Consider the following 12,894-nt stretch of genomic DNA (forward strand, 5'->3'; position numbering starts at 1 on the left):
GCCCCACTTTGACGAGGGTTTTACCGCCGGTCGGAGGAAGACCAATGGTGACCATACTTCTATTCCCCAGTCACCCTTGGGGACTGCAGGGAATCAGAGCTTTGCGTGAAGGAGATACATTCCTTAATTTTAAATAATTTCAAACATTTTATAACAGAAAATTTCAATAACACTAAATCCGTAAATTCATGCCAGTACCGAAGTACTGGGCTGGTGATACCCTCGGGGACTATCAGTCCACCAGCAGAGGCATCGATCCAGTGGTAGTAATAATATAAACGTTTGCCTAAACTAAATGTTATGAAACTTATACACAATGCCTATTACCGGAAAACTCTGATCAAGTACAATTTTGGGTAGTGTCACTTTTACCGTTCTTGAGTTATGTCTCTTTATAATATGACATTTACAACCTATTTTGATTAATATATAAATCTTATTGTTGACAGATAGAGTAGAGCCATCTGTTGATGAAAGAGATTATCCTGATCAAGAATATCCTGCACTTAATCTACCTAAAATAAGAATACCTTTTCAAACAATAGAAAATAAAACTATAAAAGGAACTCGAGAGAACAAGAAGCATTGTTGTGTGTATTGCAACAAAATGTATCCAAATATTGCTAGACATTTGGAAAGAAAACATGGCAAAGAAATTAAAGTTGGGAAAATCTTAGCACTACCAAAAAAAAGTCAGCTGAAAGAAGAAAGCAACGGGAGAAGGGGACTTTGCACATAATTATGACGTTTATGAATCAGGGAAAGGGGAAGTTATTCCAAAATACCGATCCTCCATAGAAGATGATGTCAAACTAATACCTTGTTGATTTTGTCATGGTATGTACCGCAAAAGCGAACTATGGAGACATTACAAAAAGTGTGGTGAATCAGAAAACAAAACCGAGAGTAAAGAAGGTAATGAAAGTTCAGCTTTGAAAATTGGCCCCGTAGCCAGTGGAAAAAAAACTTATGCCGACAAGTTGCAGTTCACAAGTATTCAGTGATAATATACTTGACAATATGCGTGATGATCAGGTGAAAGCAGCTGTTTTATCAGATCCTGACATTGTTGGGAATGAAAATGTATGTTGATCATGGGAATCAGACTCATCGGCATGATTATATATCTAACAAAATGAGGGAACTTGGAAGATTACTTATTGAAATAAGAAAACATGGCATTTCATCTATATATGAAGCAATTGGCAATTCTAATTGGGATACTCTTATCAGTTCAGTGCAAGAACTGTGTCAATTTGAGCAAATTCAAATACTTTTGGAATTCCATCCCTGGCCTGTAAAGTTGGCCAATCTCTCAAGAATACTGCAGATGATATTCTTTGTCAGAAATTGAAAACAGGACTCAGAAGGAGAAGAAATTGCAGAAACTTTTTTAAAGTTATGTGGCCTAGGGTGGACAAAAGCCATATCTGCAAAAGCATTAAGAACATTACAAATGAACAAATACAATAAACGTAAGTTACTACCTTAAGTTGAGGATGTTGTTAAAATCAGCAAATATATAGATAGAAGGTGTAAAGAACTAGAACTAACAAGTTCAAATGGTTCTAAATACTAATTTAACACTATTTGAAGAGATACATGTCAGTTTAAGATTGTGGTAACCATAGTAACCATTTATATGACCCTGATGTTAAAACACTGTGCAAACAAAACACAAGTCATTCTCTGTCTTTGGTTGGAAATATCATAGGAAATCCAATTCTCACTATTAATTTAAGCAAGAACAAGAATGTGTCAATAGTACACATATGCCCCATGCGCACTATCATATTCTATGTTCAGTTGACTGAAATTGGGGTCAAAAATCTAATTAGGCATTTAGACATGTTAAATTAGAAAGATCATATCATAGGGAACATGTGTACTAAGTTTCAAGTTGATTGGAGTTCAATTTCATCAAAAACTACATTGATCAAAAACTTTTACCAAAAACTAGAAAACCAGAAACTATCACCATCATTTTCTATGTTCAATGGACCATAAATGTGGAGTCAAAAATATAATTTGGCAATTTAATCAGAAAGATCATATCATAGGGAAGTTTCAAGTTGATTGGACTTCAACTTTATCAAAAGTTACCTTGACCAAAAACTTCAACCTGAAGTGGGACAGAGAGATGCACAGACCAGAAAACATAATTCCCCTTTCTATCGTAAGTGCAGCATGAAAAGTTGCTAATGCCAGTCATTTAAATCATATATATATATATATAACTATCTAAATAGTAATCTGATGTCTCATTGGTGTTTTTTTTAGAAAGACAAATTGGCTCAAATAGTTTTCGCAATTTCACTTTTACCTATTTAAATTTGTCATTTTGTGGCCTTTTAAAGCTGATTATGCGGTATGGGCTTTGCTCATTGTTGAAGACTGTACAATGACCTATAGTTGTTAATTTCTGTGTCATTTATGGAGAGTTGTGTCATTGACAATCATACCATATTATAAGTACATAAAATATTTTTAGTTTTCTACATAAAGTTGGTAAACGAAATTTAATTAAGTTCATCTGCAGTTAGTTCTCTCCTGATAGTTGTTATAGTTTCTTCCCTTGATGCATCAACAGAATCATCAAACGATTTGTTCTTCCTGCTCATTCTAGAAAAGAAACTTGTGATTTGCTGTACAGAAAGGATTTCATCATATGAAAATCTTCTATTTCCATCTTCTTTTCTCTCAGTCAGCATTTCCTCTCATACCAAAAAATGATCTTCTTTTCTTCCAGTTTTCAGACCTTTATTAAACTTTTCAGTAAGATATTCTTTTTGGTTTACATTGAATCGTTTGTTCTTCCTTTCTTCTTTCAATGCCCAGCCAAGTTCTAAATCCGAGTTGTCATCAATTCCAAATGTCAGTCCTGCTGATGAAACTTGAAAGTTGGTTGAAAAAGTCTTAGACATCTTTGTAATGTAAGTCTTCTTATTAATGTCACATCCATTACTAAACTGGCAACTAAATTCAAACTCACACTTGCCGAACATTAAATGGCTTGACAGCTCATGAACAGAAGAAAAACACAGTGTGCATCCCTCATTTGCACATGTTATGGTGTTTTCTTCCTTTTCAGTTTTAAGTGGCAGTTGGTGAAAAACCACATCAATTTCACCCTCTATCTCTGAACATGAAGTATTGAGAATACGCGACAACTTTTTCTAGAAAACTGTATTAAATGTTACTTTAAATCTTTCGCTTTCTTCTATATTTTTTATTACTTTACTCTATTTTTATAAAAAAAAAAATGACCATATTTCCTAGATGTTGTAATGGATGTAACCTTAAATCGACAACTTTGTTTATTCTACACATTTTACAACATTGGACCAATTTTCCTAGATGTAACCTCAAATCGGTCATTTCCATTTATTATTATTTTACTTAATTTTACTACAAATTCGATAACTTTTTCTTGTTAATATATGTTACCTTAAATCGACCACTTTCTTTATTGATAATTTTCATCATTTTTCAACATTCGACCACTTTTTCTAGATAACCTTTTAGGTGTAATCTTTCATTGACATTTTTTATAGGTCATTGTATTAGATTTAACCTGAAATCGGTCACTTTTTTTATTTATGATTATTTTATATTTTACAATAGTTCGACCACTTTTTCTAAATATTTGTATTAGATAACTTAAATCGGCCACCTTCTGATGGCTATTTTTTTCATTGATAATTCTATTACATTTTCCATGATTTGTTTATTAATAGTTGTATAAGATGTGGTCCTAAATCGGTCATTTCTTCTCGATATTTGCATCAGATGTAACCTTAATTTGACCATATTTCATAAATAATTGCAAAGGACGTAACCGTAGATCGGCTGCGTTTTTTTCTTATTGTTTCCTTATTTAACAAATTGTCTGCAAATCTATGTATTTACCATACATTTAGGAATATGTTCAAAGGCTTTTGATATGTTCTGATTTGACATACATTTCAGCCGACTATAAACACTAACAAAAATATTCCTTTACAATACATTTGACAGGTCTCTGCAGATTAAAGGAAATGATGCTTTACACCCCTCTATAAAGTTCTCGTTTTGAATTGTAAATTTTGAATTGGTTTACATACCAGGCAAATGAAGATGCACCTTACACTTTATAACCCCTATAACATTATTTGAATGATGATGCTTTGCTACCTAGACAAAGAAACACATTTGCGGATAAATTTACATCATAAAAAAATACATGACAAAGATTTCCATTTGCAGAGGTATACAAATACATAAGTTTGCGAAAGTTTTGAGATGGTCATAAATATATGCAAATTCTAAACTTTAAAATGGATTGATTAGGTGTTAATATATTTAATAAACCGCGGTCTCTCATAACCGCCCATAAGAGGGTATAGCACAAGAAATGTTGATATTTACTACATGTAAAGACAAGATAAACTAACTGCAGCGGTTTGTAAATATATGTAAATGTCGGTCTCTGAATACATTTACATAACATTTGCATACCTCTTCAAATCCAGGATTTCGTGTAGTGAAAAAAGGCATATACCGTAGATGTTTCAAATCACCATTTTTTTTTATTTGGTGATTATATCGAATATTTTGGAAACTAGAGGCTACATGATAACTAAACTTTGTACACAGGAAGAAAAAGGGTGAACAGTTGGTTAACTTCCAGTGATTTTCTTATTTGCAATGAAACATTAAGTGATTTTTTTCATAGGTAGACGAATTGATAAATCTTTACACATATCAAGTATTTCTTAATTTGAAACAAACATAAATTTTCTACATTTTCTTGAAAAGTGCAAATTTAACAAAAACTAATAGGGGGAAATTAATGGTGGTATTACACCTCTTTTCACAAAGCAAACCAGGCTATTATTTGATTATAGTATTTTTTTATTATTTGTGTATTCCCTAATTTTGTTTAAATTTCACAGTCAAGTCATTAGTATTTAGTTATGTTTTAACAGATTTTCCTCCTGGTTGGGATGGAAAGCAATTCTAACACTTCCAAAACTAATTAACGGTTATGAATCAAGCACAACACCGTCACCAACTTCAGTGAGGACCTCACATGTATGGGATGTGGACCTTTTCTGTTTTGATTCATGCCCTCACAATTCCAGGGCGAATCTCTGTTACGAGATCACTAGAAAATTAAACACGGATATAGTTTGATTTGCAGTCTTTGTTCGAAGACCTTTAGGAGTAGACCAGGTCTTGCATATAACATGAAGAAAGTACTAGGTAATTTGTAAAACGTTTACCAGTAAACAACTCTTTAATGGACATGTAAACAAACATCAAAATTACAAACCATTCAAATGTGTTCAGTGCATTTGACTAGTGTAGAAGAAAAATACATATATATGATCGGAATAAATGTTTGGGAATTTAAGTACCAGCATTTAAAGAAAGAGAAAAATGACTATTTGTTTTCTCTCTGTAGATTCACTTTATTGTGGCCAAAATTGACACAATAATTATAGATGTAGACAATCATGAAATGATGAGTTTATACGAAGACTTAAGATTACCATGGCATGTCGTGTGATGTACAAGATTGTTCGGATTACATATACTCTTCCTACAACAGTTATATTAAACATTGGAAAAAAAATATCATAGAAAAGAAATTCAGATTTTTCCAATGTACTAATTGAACAAAAGAGTTTTAACAGTAACTGTAAAACATTGGAAAAAGCCGCACAAGCTAGATGATAAATAAGCTAAAAAGGCATTGCCTGATGCTATCAGACAAACTAAATTAAATATAAAGTACATAAATCCTAGAAGTGTTTTGCCTCGATTTAAAAATATGTAAAATTATTCGTTTTTTTCAAATATACAAATATATAAATTTGTCTTGAACATTTAATCAAAGGATACCTTTTTTACAGAATGTCTAGTAGTAAAGAAATACAGATTGCTTCGTGTGTGAATGTTAATGCAACACCATCTAATGACTTGAGAGACATTTGGCCGTCAGAGGGCATGTATTGTGAGGTAATAGGCTGCACAAGTCCTATCCTCAAAACACATGCCAAGTTTTCAGCCCACTGGAAATTAAAGCATGTCAGAGTTATAAATATCTTCTCCTGTCCACATGCAGAGTGTAAACAAAAGTACGTTGAAAAGTGGAAGATTAATAGGCACTTGAAATTGGGCCATAATTATAGTATGGAAATGGTTTCTTCCATTAATGTGCCGTCATGCAAAGAGCAGAATATGCATTTCGTAGATCCAGGAGCAAATCTATATAGAAAAGTACAAAAAGTCAATATTGAAGCCAGGGACGCGGCCAGGAAGGCAGGGCAAGATTATATTAAACAACAAAATCTACCGGTGCTTAAACAACCGTCAGGATCATTGCAATTTTGTCGGGGACATTACGTAGACTTTAACAATAATATTACTGCAGTCAAAGTAGTGAAGAGGTGGTAAAGTTTTTTTTAATAATGAACTTTTCAGGACAGTGAAACGGGGGTGGTGCAGTTTTGTTATTTAAATTCTATTTTGTTTAATATATAATTGTTTTCTAACTTGTTTCATGCATTGCCATATTTGGATACTTTCTATTTACATATACGGTGCCATACTTTGATACTATTTGTTTACATGCATTACTATATTTTGATATGTTTTACAATTGTTACTGGTGCTTTTTTACCGTTAAATTCTAAATTAATGCATTCAGAACAGATTATCATCAAATCTTATTTATTCTGAGGGGTAGGAATGTGGTAGATGTGGTTTTTATACACATTTGATTTTTAATTTGAAGAAACATTTCACTAGTATTTCTTTCCATTTTTTGATATAAAATTCTCATGCCGCTTTGTTGACATTATCCTTTCATTTTGGCAGTAATGATAATGTAATGAGGGTAAATGAACATTGTCTGTAGGTTGTTTTTTATTTCTTTTTGTAATTATAACATATCAAGAATGGATTGATCACATTCTGCAGTAACAGTGGTGGGTAGGAGATGGTAAGCCAGACTTTCAGAAATAATCAATACCCATGAAAGTGTGTATCAATAACTGTATGAATTGGATAGGAGATTACTTTTGCAAATACATTAAACAGTTCTATGCTAGTATATTTTTCAATTCAATTCAATATTTATTGGAAAGAGCACAATAGAGGCGTGATCCAAATACATACAATTATAATATTAAAACAACATATAAATGAAATAAAGATGCATGTAACAACAAGTCATAAGTAAATTCTATGGATACCATAACATTGGAAGTATATTCTATGAATACCATTACATTCTAAACTCATATTGATACCATAAACTCATACATCAGGATTATTCTAAATTTTCATAATTTTACTTAAAACATATAAGATATATGTGTATATGCACGAACTACTGTAAAGGATTATTATCTGATGAAACAGTATGGTGGTCTCTCAAATCAAAAGCTTCTTCAATATACATACAAATAGATTTAAGTTCTTTTTCAGACATAGGATTTAACATTTTGGTAAAATTTTCATCAAAATTATTTGAATTAATATCATTGATTTTATATTTAGATCTAATTTTGTTATATTGAGGACATTCAATCAAGAAATGTATCTCATTTTTAATTTTTCCTGTGCAAAATTTACAAAATCTCTCATTAGAGGGTATTTTTGGTCTTGCATACCTACCAGTTTCTATTGCTAATGAGTGTGAACTTATTCTTAATTAAGTGAGTTTTTTTCTAAGGTATTTTGGAACATTAAAGTTCAAATATTCTTGTTGTTTAAATTTAGTATATATTTTACTAATAAACAGCTTCAACGATAAGCATGATGCGAGTTAAAGATTGTAAAATCAGAAATATGCCTAGCTATATATATAGACACAGGGGTTTGTCACCTTTTTTGTTTTATTTTTTTATTGGAATATATTCTTTAATATTTCAACATATTTAGAGTTTTAAAACCTTATCAATGCGATTTAACAATAACGGTAGTTTATGCATGTTGCCCCTCTTTCGTTATTTTCCGTCTGTGTGGAAAGCAAGTACAATGATACATGTTTTAGACTCGGCTGTTAAAGGACAAATGATACATGTAGTTATTTTAAGACTTTGCGTAAAATATGTATAAGAAAGAAGTGCAAGATATTCCATTATTCAAACACGAATCATATACATTTCCGCTAAAACTATAAGTCTAGACTTCGTCTTTTTGTAAGGGTACAATTGCCTTATAATTTTTAAAGATAAATTTTCCATGATACGAGCCCCTATCAACATTAGTGTAATATGTATTTGTCGTCTACAAATCTTGTTGAATTATGTTAAAACAAATTTACTTCGTCACATTAATTCTGTGACTTATATAACCTTCAATCTTGTTTCATTGTTATTTCAATTGAAATGTGTACAAAGTATATGTCAAATGCAATTATTGCAAAAAAAAAAAAAAAACGATTCCTGTCAAAGTACATTTGAAAGCTGTAAAATTTTTTATTTACTTCAGATGTCCAGATCTACTGTTTGAATTAGTGAATGTTTCTGTAAAGAATCCTTCTGTTATAAGTATTCTAGACAATTAATTGAGAGACTTAAAAAATGTCAAACCCTGACACTTAATATAAAATTTACATACTCCAAGTCAGGAACCGTTAATTCATTTCATAATTATTTTATGTTTTTTAGCAAAAAAAAAAAAGGTCCAAAAATTATTTGGCGAAACATCTTATTCTACGCCTCCGCTTTCAAATATCCTATAACGCCATTGATGTCCATGCTTGCTTGACCTACTCTTACCCAACCTCTGTGGTCGTATCATGCTGCACTCGATGTAGCTCTTTATTCATTCTAACATCATGTTTCAGTAAAAGTAAAACAAACGCTCAACAAACGCATAAAAAGACGTATAGATGTTATCTTAATCTTAATAGATCTAAACAGCAGCGGCATATAAGAAGTGAAATGTTTTTGTTAAATTTAGTAGATGGGAATTCAAGCAATTCAAATCAAAAATCAGAATCCAGGGATAGCAATTTGATGCAGAGTGATAATTCAGAATCACCTTATGGTACAATTCCAATATCAACAAGTTTCAAAGAAAACTATCAGAGTATCTCAACTACTATAAACAATCACAATTCAGAGTAAGTTCACCAACAAAATAGTATGATCAGAACTTGGCCGCAGAATGTCAGCTAGTACCCTCACACATTGACATGCAAACCAGCTCGGTCATAGAGTTTCCATATCTACATGAAACTGATAATAATGTAGTTGTGGAATCCAGTTCACAATGCAAGACATTATGTAAGATATGAGGAGGTTATGCCTTTACGGCAATTAATCAGAGAGAAAGAATATCTGATGGGGAACAATCATCTATGAGGTCACTTTAGTGCCAATGGTCGAGTAAAGTTGAGTTATGATTTGGTAAACTTTACCAGCCTTGCAGAAAACATAAGATTTAACTATATATGAGGTCTTTAGTAGGTACATCTAATGATGATACCTCCTCACAACACGTTATTTATGATTCAGAAATTAAAAAATAGAAAAAAGGACAAAAAAATAAATCCAACAACAAATCTTCTCATATTAGAAGAATTGATTGACTCAGTTGTTGGATTGATTGATTGATTGTTGTTTGCTTTACGCCGCATAAGCACAGAAAGGCTATATCGCGGCGAGAGCTAATTCGAATATTATAACAATTTAAGGTATATTTTTAAAATCAGACAAAAGGTCTTTCAATAAACTAAAATTCTAGACTAAAGCAAATTGATTATTTACAAATAAAAATCAACACTAAGATAACGTGATAAAAATTAAAATCGTTTTAAATATAACAACATTTTTATATTTTATAATATATTCCAATTTCTTTTAAGAATGAAACAATATTTGTAAATGGAATATTATTAAATAAATCATACATATTATTGACATTGAAATGCTTCTTTCGAATATCAGCAAAGTCAATACAATTGATTAAAACATGTTTAATAGTATACTTGCAGTTACAAGGTATACATTGTGGTTCTACTTCATTTTTTAAAAGATATTCGTGTGTTATTCTAGTATGACCAATACGACATCTAGAAATAACACACTGATCTTTTCTGCACATAAAATTATTGAAAGGTTTACATAAATTAGGTTTAATTTCATGTAATTTATTACCATCTTTTTTACTCCATTCATTTTTCAATATATTAAAAACATATTCTCTAATATTAGATTTAAAATCGGTATATGGTATATCACAGTTAGATAAAGGGTCACCCAGGGCATTCTTTGCCTCAAGGTCTACAGCTGTGTTTCCAAGGATTCCAACATGACTCGGCACCCATAGAAATAATATTTCTTTAAGAAGAATTTTTAAATTCCTCATTACATATACAATTTTGAGAATTGTTGGGTTTTTAATTTTAGTATTTTGTATAGCTTGTAAGCATGAAAGTGAATCAGAACATATAATAAATTTGGATTTATCTGAAGAAGCAATAAATTTCAAAGCCAAAATTATTGCTTCTGCTTCAGCAGTAAAGATCGATGCATCAGATGGCAAACGGAGAGTTGCAGCTCTGTCCCTGAAGACAGCAGCAGATGCAACTCTGTCACCATCTTTTGATCCATCAGTATAGACAGTTGAAAAATCTGAATAATTGGCTTTGATTTCAGCATAGTGTTGCTGAATTAAAAGAGGATTTGTTTTATTTTTATTGTGTTCACGGAGATCAAATATCATTTTTGGTTTGGGAAGTTCCCATGGAGGACATTTGCAAGTTTCAACTTGAGCAACAGATTTTAAATCAAAAGAAGCTAAATGTGGTTTTAAACGTATACCTAACGGAGGAATTTTATTTTCATGTTTTGCAAAAATATCTTCATAAATTGGATTAAAAACACAGCTGTAGGCAGGATTATCTGAGTAGGCTTTTAGTTTGACAGCATATTGAAGTCCAAGCTTCAAACGTCTGTTAGAGAGTGAGTGCTCATCAGCCTCTACATACAGACTCTCAACTGGTGAGGTTTTAAATGCGCCAAGACAGAGACGCAAACCCTGATGATGCACAGCATCGAGAATCTGTATGTAGGACTTCCTTGCAGAGCCATACACTATAGAGCCATAATCTAGTTTAGATCTAACTAGAGATCTATATAAATTAAGTAAAATGTTGCGATCAGCACCCCAGTCGGTGTTGCCGACAACTTTTAAAATATCTAATGCTTTTAAACATTTCGATTTTAACATTTTGATATGGGGTAGAAAGGTTAACTTTTTATCGAAAATTAACCCAAGAAATTTGGTTTCATCAACCATTTTAATTGGGTTGCCGTACAAAGTGAGTTCTGGATCAAGATGCAATTTCCTTTTGTTACAAAAATGCATCCCGACCGTTTTTGAAATGGAAAATTTAAACCCATTTTCCGAGGCCCATTTTTCAATTCTTCCAAGACATAACTGTAATTGTCTTTCTATGTTATTCATATTTTTGCCTCTATAACATATTAAAAAGTCATCAACATACAATGAACCTTCAATATTACTTTTTAAAACTTCAACAAGGCTGTTGATTTTAAGACTAAATAATGTAACAGATAAAATACTGCCCTGAGGGACACCCATCTCTTGATCATACAGATCAGACATGGTTGAATTTACTCTAACATCAAATTGTCTGTTAGATAAAAAATTCGAAATAAAATTTGGCATATTGCCTTTCAACCCCATATCAAACAGATCTTTTAAAATACCATACTTCCATGTAGTATCATAGGCTTTTTCTAGATCGAAAAAGACCGACACTACATGTTCATTTTTCGCAAAACCATTACGGACAAATGATTCGAATCGAACAAGATGGTCAAGAGTACTGCGACCTTGGCGGAATCCACACTGGATATTGGCTAAAAGCCCATTGGATTCCAGGAACCAAACAAGGCGATCATTAACCATCCGTTCTAGTGTTTTACAGACACAACTGGCAAGAGCAATTGGCCGATAATTAATAGGATCCGTGTGATCTTTACTTGGTTTTGGAATAGGCACGACGGTTGCAAGCTTCCAGATTGATGGTAAATCACCAGATTCCCAGATGTTATTCATAAGCTGCAAAAGAGCTTCCAGCGAGGAATCTGGCAAGTGTTTTAACAGTTGGTAATGAATATTATCAGGCCCACAAGCTGTATCATGGGCTTTTGATAGAGATGTTTTAAGTTCTTCAAGAGAAAAGAGTTTATTATAATTTTCACCATTTTTTGATTTAAAGTTTAATTTAATTTTTTCTTTTTGTTTTTTTAACTTTTTTAAAATCTTCCCTGTAGTTGTTAGAAGAAGAAGATTTCGCAAAAGTTTCACCAAGCTTGTTGGCAATATCCTTTTCAGATGTTAATAAATTATTGCCATTTTTTAAATGTTTAACTGTGGCTTTAGAATTTTTACCTTTTATCTTTTGTATCATGTTCCATACTTTTGTCATCGGAGTGCGAGATGTTATCTCCGAGACAAATTTCTTCCAAGACGTTCGTCGTGCTTGCCTGCAAGTCCGCCGTGCCTTAGCGCGAAAAACACGGAAATTACTCAAGTTTTCTGTCGTTGGTTGTTGGTTGAACCGTCTTTCAGATTTTTTACGGTCACCTATTGCTTGACTCAAGCATCATCAAACCATGGTTTGCTGGGATGTTTCGGATTTGCCGAGGTCTTAGGAATAGTTCTGTCAGCAATTGACGTTAAAACTGTATTAAAAGTTAAAATTGGATCTTGTACAGTCTCAAACATCTTTGACTGAAGTTCCGCTTGACAGAGATTCTCAAACAAGGACCAATCCGCCTTGTCAAGTTTCAAACGTGGTACTCTCTGTTGGGCAGAAGTAAAAAGATGTTCAAGTACTATTGGAAAGTGATCACTTCCACA

Source organism: Mytilus californianus, unplaced genomic scaffold (assembly GCF_021869535.1).
Source record: "Mytilus californianus isolate M0D057914Y unplaced genomic scaffold, xbMytCali1.0.p SCAF_39, whole genome shotgun sequence".
NCBI classification, from domain to species: domain Eukaryota; kingdom Metazoa; phylum Mollusca; class Bivalvia; order Mytilida; family Mytilidae; genus Mytilus; species Mytilus californianus.